The sequence below is a fragment of the Tachyglossus aculeatus genome, chromosome 16 (assembly GCF_015852505.1).
Source record: "Tachyglossus aculeatus isolate mTacAcu1 chromosome 16, mTacAcu1.pri, whole genome shotgun sequence".
In the NCBI taxonomy this organism is placed as follows: Eukaryota; Metazoa; Chordata; class Mammalia; order Monotremata; family Tachyglossidae; genus Tachyglossus; species Tachyglossus aculeatus.
In genome coordinates this window covers 17,156,957-17,168,063 of record NC_052081.1, presented here as the reverse complement: position 1 = coordinate 17,168,063, position 11,107 = coordinate 17,156,957, and the positions used below count along the sequence as shown (strand labels likewise).

Genomic DNA, 11,107 nt, shown 5'->3' with positions numbered 1-11,107 from the left:
AGATAGTTGAAATGATTCAACTTATAATTGAGCTCAGAAATAGACATCCAAAGAAATAGTGTGAGATTTTTACTTTTGAGAATGAAATGGGTCAGAAAAATAACAAAATGTTATTAGCTTCCCCCTCACCAGTATACTTGTTTATTCTCAAAGAGGTGAGAATAGAATATAGCTGCAGAATATAGCTGGAATGTGTTTCTTGGGGATACAGTTGGACTTGGTTGACAACTATTGAGAGGTTAATTTAAAGCAGCTGAACATTTTAATTTACTAATGACATTACTAACAATGATAATGGCATTCACTAAGGTCTTCATATGTGTCACATAGGTGCTAATTGCCGAGGTTGTTCCAAGATAATCAGCCCAAACCCAGTCCATGCCCCACATGGGGCTCAGAGTCTGAAGAAAAGGACAGGTATTTTATCCCCATTTTACAGATAAGGAAACTGGGGCACAGAGTGGTCAAGTGACTTGCCCAAGGTCATCCAGCAGGCAAGTAGCAGAACTGGGACTAGACTACAGCTCTCCTGACTCCCAGTCTCATGTTCTTTCCATTAGGCTACACTGCCTCTTGATTTCTCTCTTTAATTTCCTCTTTACTGCCTCTTCTAATTATCTCTAGGGAACATATTACCTATCTTCCGAAGAGATATTTATACCTGAGAATACATTTAAGAAGTCTGAAACAGGCCTTTCCACTAGGAAAAAAAAAAAGATAGGTGATTTGGGAAATTTGATATTTTGGGAGTGAGAAGTTGAGACATTTAACTGAAAGCAATGAATGAGTGCCTGCCAGCAATTTTAAAAACCAGTGGTGGTTACAAAATTCATTTTCAAATTCAATCAATCAGTGAATCAATGGTACTTCTCCAAAACATAGGAAATGATACAAATGTACTTTGGTTTTCAATCAATGAATTGATTCATTGAACACTTGCTGTGTGCAGGGCACTGTACTAAGCACTTTATTCAGTTGTATTTATTGAGCGCTTACTGTATGCAAAGCACCGTATTGGGCATTTAGAAGGGTACAGTGCAAAAGTGTTGGTAGACATGATGCCTGCCCCCAAGGAGCTTGCAGACTAGAGGGGGAGACATGCATTAAAATAAACTACAGATGGATAGGTACATAAATGCATGGGAGGTAGGATGAAAAGGTAAATGCTTAAGGTGTACAGATGACATGCATAAGCATGAGAGGGCCAATAAAGAAAGTACTACAGAATGGAGGGCAAATAGAAAAGCAGCATGGCCTAGTGAAAGTGGAGTAGACTGATGGTTAAAGCACAAGATTGGGAGTCGAAAGAACCTGGGTTCTAATCCCAACTCTGTCTGTTGTGTGACCTTGGGCCAGTCACTTCAGTTTTCTGTGCCTCATTTCCCTCATCTTTAAAAAAAATGGGGATTAAGACTGTGAGCTACATGTGGGACAGGGACTGTGTCCAACTGGAATACCTTGTATCTACCCCAATGCTTAGAACAGTGCCTGGAACAAAGTAAGAGCTTAACAAATAACATTAAAAAAAAATAGGGGAAATGAGGGCTTATTCAGAGAAGGTCTCTTGGAGGAGAAATGACTTTATGAAGAGGAGGGAGAGTCATTGTAACATTTTTGATAGGATTAATGGAGGCATAGGACACATCTTCTCTGTGTATTCTGTAGTTGGCAGAAGCTTTTAGACATTCAAGTTAAATATCACCATTAGAATCTCCTTCCTGGGAGAGTATTGCCAAACCTTTGATTCAGTGAATTCTGAAAGTATTTGTGGGAGGGAGAGAGGGAAAGAAAAAAGGAGAAAAGAAGTGGGGAGGAGGGGGAGGAAATGGAGGAAACAATGTGAAATAGGAGGGTCACCTTTTTCCAGAACCTTAAAAGAGTAGCTATTTTGTTAAATTTATGATTTTGCTCATGAATCTGCACTTCTCAGACTTGTTGGTTTTGATTTACTCACTGATTGAAGACCATCTAATCAAATTATAAATATTATGCACAGTTATCAGTGGAGGGGACAAGGACCTTGTAGCAAAAGCTGTACGTGCCATCTAAACGGACTAAGTGAAAGGTGAAGCTAAAATAAACTTGTGATAAACTCTAACCCCGTACAGGAAATTCATCATTTTCTCTCCGTCTCCTTGCCTCTGCTGATAAATGGCATTGTTTTTGCATTGCAGACCCTTTCCCCCATGATAAACTCTTTGAAAGGAACCCAATTCCGTGATAAAGAGATCTAGGCAGAAATGGGGAACAGTTGCCTAGTTAGAGCGGTATGGGCTAAGGTTTGATGAATGAAAAGCAACTCAGAAGTGGCAGGGTGCCAGCAGGAAAACACATAAATGTACTGGGTTGAAGTGGACTGAAGCTAATCTGAAAACATTGGATATTCTAATCTGGGCAGCTTCCAAGCTGCTTTGCAATTTGTCTTGCCCTTAAAGTGTGTGGGTTTGAACAACCACCTTGAAAAAGCAATCTCCAGGCACTGAGGGGAAACTAAAAGTGGATGTGAGAAGGGAGAGGGGATCCTTACAGTCTATGGTGAAGCGCTTAATAATTTCATAATGCCTTATTTTTGCCCAGCTCCACCATTCCCCATAGAGGAGCAGGTACAGATCTAGGTCATCACGAATTAGCAAGTGTTCCCTTGAACAATTTCTAAACTCACGAGGAATCCTGGATCCTGTGCAAGTTCACACTCTGATCTGCAGGATTATCCATTCTGCATGTAAATCAGGTGGCCCCTCTGGAAGGTAATGGCTTTGGAAAGTGTCACACTCAAGCCCTCCCTTCCAAATTGACAGTTCATTTGCTTTAGTTAGCGTACGCTTGCCTGGAATTGGAAAATTCAGTGCCTCGTGATAAAGCGTATGCTAATGTAAGCTGTTACTTTAAAGCATGCATTTTCTTTTCAAGATAAATGACTTGGCCACATGATTTTTTACATGTAGTTATGAGTTTCTATGGCTAGAAGATTAGAAATGTGTTCCTTATTAAACCGCTGTACTATTTTCATTTTTCAGCCTAATAGTTATGAATGATTAAGAACAAATGAGAAGGTAAATCAGCAAATTGGTAATGGAAAGGAAAAACAATAAACAGAGAGCAAAGAACCAAAGAACCTTCTTGAACCTTAATATGGAAATAATTGCACCCAAATCATCGTGTTCCCTAGGTCTAACTCTTCTCTAATCCCCTGCTTAAACTGTTTCTTTCTCAAAGGAAAGTGCCACCACCAGCAAACTAATGTTAATTTTGATATCACATGGCTCACTGACTATATCGTTCATATGGCTATTTGAGCTAATTGCTTCAATGGCTATACCTTTGCTGAGAACTGTTGAAATTAAGATTACTTCTATTTTTACAGATATGTAAATGGAAGTTCAACTCTCTCAGGGTCACACCTGGAGAGTTTCCAGTCCTCTACCAGTCTTGGCTACGGGAGGGAGAGTCAAGCAGAGGCCTACCCATTCCATTCCTAGTTTGGGCAGTGGCTAGCGAATGGAATGCAATCTGCTACAAGTCAAAACTCACCTGTACTGGGCAGCAATGTCATGGGAGAGAGTTGAGCGTGGAGACTCAAATTTATTGCGCGGAAGGAGGCAATGGTAAACCACATCCATATTTTTACCAAGAAAACTCTATGGATACATTACCAGACTGATTGCAGATGGAGAGCTGGGCGTTTGGGGAGAGACGTGGCATCGCTATGGGTAGGAAACAACTGGACAGCATAAAACAAGACAAGAAATTGAGGTTCAGAGGGCTCAGAGGCCTTATCCCTGTTGACTGTAAGCTCCTAGTGGTCAGGATACATATCTTTCAACTCTGTTGTACTCTTCCTTAGCACTTGGTACGGTGCTCCACATGTAGAAAGTGCTCAATAAATACTGTGATTGATTGACCTAGAGCAAGAATTCAAGGAAAGCAAGGAATTCAGTGAGTTTGGGTTCCCATTATTTCAGTAAGTTCATTTCCTGGGGATGCAGGAAATGTAAACTTAATCACTTTGTATCCCCCCCCAGTGCTTAGAACAGTGCTTTGCACATTGTAAGCACTTAACAAATACCATCATTGTTATTATTATTATTCTTAATAAATGAAGTTGCCATGGAGCCAAGATAATGGCAGAATGAATGAGAGTCATGGAATCTAGGTCTCTGGAGAGATCTAGGTTGTAAAATCAATCTATGCCCCACTAGACTGTAAACTCACTCTACAAGGGCCATGTCTACTTTCCCTAGTGTTATCAATCAAGGGCTTAGTACACTGCTCTGCACCCAGGAAGTGCTCAGTAAATACCATTGATCTGATTGACAGCTGGCAACAGAGAGACACCCTTGCTTTTGGTACTTTTTAATCATAATTCAGTCTGGAAAGACTGAATACAGATCTCCTCCCTTGCTTTTTCAGTGTGGTTTTGATCTTTTCCTCAATGGTTTCTCCTGACACAGAAATGTGATATTTTAGATCTGGACCACACCTCCCCAAAAGCATCTTTGTCTGCTGTGTGACTTTGTGTAAGTCACTTCACTTTTCTGTGCTCATCTGTACTGTGCAGAATGAGACTTTTGCTCCTCCTTTCCTCCCCATCACCCCAAATCCCTCCCTCTGCTCTACCCCACTCACTACCCCACAGCATTTGTGTATATATGTACATATTTATTGTTCTACTTATTTTATTAATGGTATGTTCATACCTATAATTATATTTACATTGATGCTACTGATGCCTGTCTACTTGTTTTGTTTTGTTATGTCTCTCCCCTTATAGACTGTGAGCCCATTGTTGGGTAGAGATTGTCTCTACTTGTTGCTGAATTGTACTTTCCAAGTGCTTAGAACAGTGCTCTGCCCACAGTAGGAGTTCAATGAATGTGAATGAATGAATGAAATGAATGAGACTGTGAGCCCCAAGTGGGACAAGTACTGTGTCCAATCCAATTTGCTTGTATCCATCCCAGTGCTTAGTACAGTGTCTGGAATGCAGTAAGTGCTTAACAAATACTACAATTATTATTATTGCTATATATTATCATTATTAGTGAGAAGCAGCGCGGCTCAGTGGAAAGAGCCCGGGCTTTGGAGTTAGAGGTTGTGGGTTCAAATTCCGGCTTCGCCACTTGTCAGCTATGTGACTTTGGGCAAGTCACTTAACTTCTCTGGGCCTCAGTTACCTCATCTGTAAAATGGGGGTTAAGACTGTGAGCCCCCCGTGGGATAACCTGATAACCCTGTAACCTCCCCAGCGCTTCGAACAGTGCTTTGCACATAGTAAGTGCTTAATAAATGCCATTATTATTATTATTATTATTATCAAACACTTCAGTGATTCAGCACTAGGATCCTCTTGTCCTGAGTTTATATCTGGGACCCAGGCCCAGGGACCTCCATTATTTACATTCCTCCATTGATGATGATGATGATGATGATGATGGTATTTAAGTGCTTACTATGTGCCAAGCACTGTTCTAAGCACTGGGGTAGTTACAAGGTAATCATGTTGTCCTACGTGGGGCTCACAGTCTGTCCCCATTTTATAGATGAGGTAACTGGGGCACAGAGAAGTTAAGTGGCTTGCCCAAGGTCACACAGCAGACAAAGGCTGAGCTGGGATTAGAACCCACGTCCTCTGACTTCGAAGCCTGTGCTCTTTCTGCTTAACCACACTGCTTCTGCTTATCTCCCCCCTACCCCAACCTAGTGTTTCTTATTCAGTTTTCAATCCATGGGAGGACATTTCTCTAACCTCGTGAATATTCAGTTGCGTTAAGAAGCCCTTGGTGTGTACAGTTTCATAGACCTTTTCAAAATCTCCATATATTCTGTCTACTGGTTTCCTCTCTTCCACATTTTTGTTGACCCCTTCGGAGAACTGCAGCCATTCCATGAGACCGATTTTTCTCTTTACAAAGAAAACATGTTGTCTTTTTCTAACAGGATGTAATATTTTTTTAAGTGCTCCCTGTTCCAAAATTTAATAATCTATTCTGCTAATTTGAGAAAAATGGTCTATAGTTCTCAGGACAATTACCTTGGAGCCCTTTTTATGGATGGGAGTTGCACTGGCAATTATCCAGTGGTCATCTGGACCATAAGAAACGTGCACTTGGCAAGAATCCTGCAACTTCCTCTCTAGGTTCCTTCAGAATCCTAGTTGCTTCCCTCTCCATACTTCCATACTTCCCTGTGCTGCCCGGGTCACTTTTCTAAAATGTTATTTTGCACACATCTCCCCGCCCCTCAAAATGCCCTGCTGGTTGACATTTCTACTCTGTCAAGCAGAAATTATTGAATAGAAGATTGGATGCACTTGATCAGCGATCTCTCCCTCCTATCTATCCACTCTTATTCCCACTCCACCCCAGAATGCACTCTTCATTCGTGTCAATGTACTTTACCACCATCCTCTTCTTTACACTCTCCCCCTGCCTCCAATTCTTTACCCCATTCACCCGTTGTTGGGTAGGGACCGTCTGTATATTTTGCCAACTTGTACTTCCCAAGTGCTTAGTACAGGGCTCTGCACACAATAAGTGCTCAATAAATACGATTGAATGAATGAATTCACACCTAATAACCACCCCTCTCCCCCTCTTAAAAGCCCTTCTGATATTACATGTCCTTCAGGGGCCTTCTCCAATAAATTCCAATCTCCCACCCTTTAACACTACTTCTCCCAATTCAACACTTCCACTGTGTGCAGAGCACTGTGCTGAGTACTTAGGAGAGTACAATATAACAATGGAGAAGCATCCTGGCTTAGCGGATAGAGCACGGGCCTGGGAATCAAAAGGTCATGGGTTCAAATATTGGCTCTGCCACGTGTCTGCTGTGTGACCTTGGGCAAGTCCCTTTACTTCTCTGGGCCTCACTTGCCTCATCTGTAAAATGGGGATTAAGAGTGTGAGCCCTATGTGGGGCAGGGACTGTGTCCAATCTGATTACCTTGTATCTCCCCCAGTGTTTAGAGCACTGCTTGACACATAGTAAGCTCTTAAAAAGTACCATCATCATCATCAACAATGAACAGTCACATTTCCTGACCACAGTCTACAGTGTTTTTATAGGTTTATGAAACACTTAAGTAAATTCAAGTATATTTCACAATTTTTTTTGAGGGATGAGAATGGAGCAAAGAGGGCAACCAGCAATCTGATCCTTCAATCACTCTTTTCGTTGCCCCTTGTGAAAAAGGAATCAAACACTCAATGGTATTTACCAAGCAATGCTATATTTAATGCACAGAATCCTAGGGACATTACAGTTTCAGATTTGATAGTATTTAGGGTGGAATCATGTTTGGGTAAAGCCTTTGTTTTTTCTGAGAATGATTCAAACCTCTTTGGGTTATTGCTAAAATTGATGGTGGGTTTGTGTAGTATTCATCCTCTATCTATGCATTTCTAGTGCTCTCAAGCAGGGGTTGAGTATGTTCTGGGAGACTAAATCGTTGACGTGTTCATTTGAACTTTGACCAGCTCTTGACAAACCAGCCAACATCTATATTCACAGTACACTGGATGCAGAGAGATGGGTAGAGAATGCACAATCATTTGTGAGATTTCTACCGCCAGAGACATTTCCCAACCTCCCATTCAATCACATAAGCCGTAAAAGCCTGCCTGGAAATGCCCAAGGGAAGCCTGAATGTATTGCACGTGGGCTGAAGAAAATCAGTTCACCTCTTTCTTCCCCCGTCACATTTGAACTTCTTTCAAATATTTAACATTTGTTAGCCTTATTCAATAATCATCCTTCTCTGTGAATCAGGGACATTTTAGCCTTCACAGGCAGTGTGACTGAATTCATTCTGCTTGGGTCAAGGGGATAATGAGGTGAAATGTGAATTTGTAACTGCAGTTGTGTAACTGGCATCTATTCTAATCCCACAGGTGATGTTGGCTTGCCTTACAATGCACCCAGCCTTTGGCAAACCAGTGGCTGAGATCATGCCCCAGAAAGGCACTGACATAGGGAAGTATTCATAATAATTATGGTATTTAAGTGTTTACTATTTTCCAGGCACTGTTCTAAGTGCTGGGGTGGGAACAAGCAAGTCAGGTTGGACACAGTCCCTGTCCCATATAAAAAATGTTCTGTATGTTCTGAATTTCTCTTTGGGAATCTGATTGTAGTGCATAGGATGGCTCAGTTTCATTTATTGAGTGCATATTGTGTTGCAGGATATTGTACGAAGCTCTTGGGAGAGTACAATATAACAGAGTTTGAAGATAAGTTCTTCACCCATGAGGAGCTTACAATCTAGAGGAAATAAATTATTTTCATTGTAAGTACATATCTTTCAAACCAAAGTGCCATTGGATAATCTTAAGGCAGTTTACATTAGTTGATCATCACAGATTTTTATTCGATTTTAGAATTCAGCTAAAAACACTCATTTGTTCCACAAGCTGTCTTATCAGGAAGTCACAATACCAGAAATACCTTGTAATATTATGGAACTCATTAAGCATTTACTATGTAAAAAGCACTGTTCTAAGCACTAGGGTGTATACAAGGTAATCATGTTGGTTACATTCCTTGTCCCACATGACACTCACAGTTAAAGTAGGGAGAGTAGGATTTAATCCCCATTTTACAGCTGAGGAAACAGAGGCACAGAGAAGTTTAGTGACTTGTCCAGGGTCAAATAGCAGACCAGTGCCAGAACTGGAATTGGAATCCAGGCCTCCGATTCCTTTGATTATCTTGGTTTTACCTCCGTTCTTTGAGCAATGCTTGGCTTTTAGACTGTGAGCCCACTGTTGGGTAGGGACTGTCTCTATATGTTGCCAATCTGTACTTCCCAAGTGCTTAGTACAGTGCTCTGCACATAGGAAGCACTCAATAAATATGATTGATGATAGTAAGGATTTAATATGCTGCTATTATATATTCTCATATCTAAATTCAGCCTTTCAAGGGCTTTCAGTAATTGAAATGGAAATCTTTCTTGGTCTATTGATTGATTTTTTAAAAATAATGCTCTGAATCTTAGTCTGCAATGGAAGGAAATGCAGGATTGTTCATTGACTAAAAGGATTTGGGGAAATTTTCATGACCACTGAAAAGTGTATTGTATATTTGGAGGTCAAGTAATTTGGCCGTAGTTACTATTTCTTCCAAAAAAAAAAAAAAGCCTGGACATTCCATCCTTTGATTTCTTAGTGATTTCCAGTGCCATGTAATAGACTGTGCAGTGGACCTCTGAGTTTTCTGGGAAACCTTCCCACTACTATAGCAGTTAACTGCATTTGAGTGACAGGACTCACAAGCAGCAGGATTGGCAAGAAACTTCATATTTCCATCATTTATCAAAATTGGTGACAATGATATTCAATAGAGTTAATAAAAATGATTCTTTCATTAAGCCAAGAAGACTCATCATCTTCATCAACAGAAGTCATTAATGCATGCTTTGTTTAAAGCATACAAGACCAACTTATTCTAAAAGTGCAGAATGCTTGAAGTATTCATTTCAATAATTTCCCCACACATGTAAACCGTTTTATGGCATTTAAATACTTTACTATATGTCAAACCCCATTCTAAGTGCTGGAATAGATACAAGTTAATTAGGTTGGACACAGTCCCTGCCCCACTGTGAGTTAATAAGGGATATATTGGCTCAAATCCTTGAATTTTATTGATTTTTAGGGTTCAACAGCTGCTAGGTGGAAAACAGATGAACAACAACTGGAAGATTAAAGAACAGGCAGTAATTTGAAGGAAACATAGATGTCCTCCTAATGGATTCAGGAAACTCGTAGATTTTCAAAGGATACTTTCTTTGCTAGGAAGGAAACCGGCGATAAAGCCTTCAGACAATCTTCTCATGACCCCTGACTCCCTACTGGGCTAGAAACAAACCATCTTCATGTAACCCATGTCCCTGCTGCCGCCTCTTCCTGTCTGGATAATTAAAACTCTTCAGTATGTTTCACCAACGTTCCAACGTAATGGGAGTTTAATCGCTGTGCTGTTGAAGGCAACATACATAATCCGTTCTCTTAAAACTGTCAGCTCATTTTCCATTATCTGTACCAGAAGGTTACGAAGGATGTCTTTCAGTTAATGATGCTTTTGTTTTGTCTCTTTACCTTTTATCACTTGGCTGGCAGACTCACAACACTTTATAGACACAGCACCAGCATGACACTGGAGACAGCTTGCTACCCTGAAAACAAAGAATGAAACTGCTTCAATTATGATAGCCTAGTGGAAACAGCACAGAAATGAAGTCAGGAGACCTGTGTTTGAATCCCATCTCTGCCACAGGCCACACTGTGCGACTGTGGGCAAGACGCTTCATCTCTGTTACCTTAACTATAAAAGAGGAAAAATATGGATTTGGGGTCGGTTTTGAGACAGGGCCTGGCTCCAGTCTGATATCCTTGTATCTGCCCTCGTGTTTCACACAATGTGTTCAAAAATCTCATCATTATTGTTATCAAAATCCGTATAGGGAAACAGTATGGCCTAGTGGAAAGAGTTCGCTCTAGGAGTCTAGAGACTCTAGAGATTCCACCCCCCATCCCTTGGCTGCTATTTGACCTTGGGAAAGTCACTTAACTTTTCTGGGCCTCAGTTACTTCATCTGTAGAATGGGGATTAAGACAGCCCCATGCGGGACTTGGATGGGTCCAGGCTGATTAGCTTGTATCTACCCCAGCGCTTAGTACAGTGTCTAGAACACAATAATATAGTATTTGTTAAGCACTTAACTATGTGCCAGGCACTGTACTAAGCGCTGGGGCGGATATAAGCAGATTGGGTTGGACACAATCCCTGTCCCATGTGAGGCTCACAGTCTCAATCCCCGTTTTACAGATGAGGTCACTGAGGCCCAGAAAAGTGTAGTGGTTTGCCCAAGGTCACAAAGCAGACAAGTGGCAGAGCTGGAATTAAGTAAGTAGTAAGTGCTTTACAGATACCATAAAACAAAAAAAGAAACCCAAACATATCAACAGGCCTTACCTGTAAAGCAATTCCTTCATCATTTGAATAAATTCTGCCCCAAACCACTGACCCTCAATTTCATCTTCTGCCCTTCCTCTAACTCTGCCAGTTATTTTATGGGGTAAAAGAGAGGAATGCAAAGAAAAGT

The 11,107-nt window shown here is 40.9% G+C and overlaps 1 non-coding gene across 1 annotated transcript; it reads left to right on the top strand.

Annotated features, from left to right (window-relative positions):
• The first annotated feature begins 3,383 nt into the window (after positions 1-3,383).
• On the top strand, positions 3,384-3,521 carry LOC119938949. The gene has a single exon (XR_005454631.1). It is a non-coding gene; the product is annotated as a small nucleolar RNA SNORA7 (small nucleolar RNA).
• Positions 3,522-11,107: the final 7,586 nt, after the last annotated feature.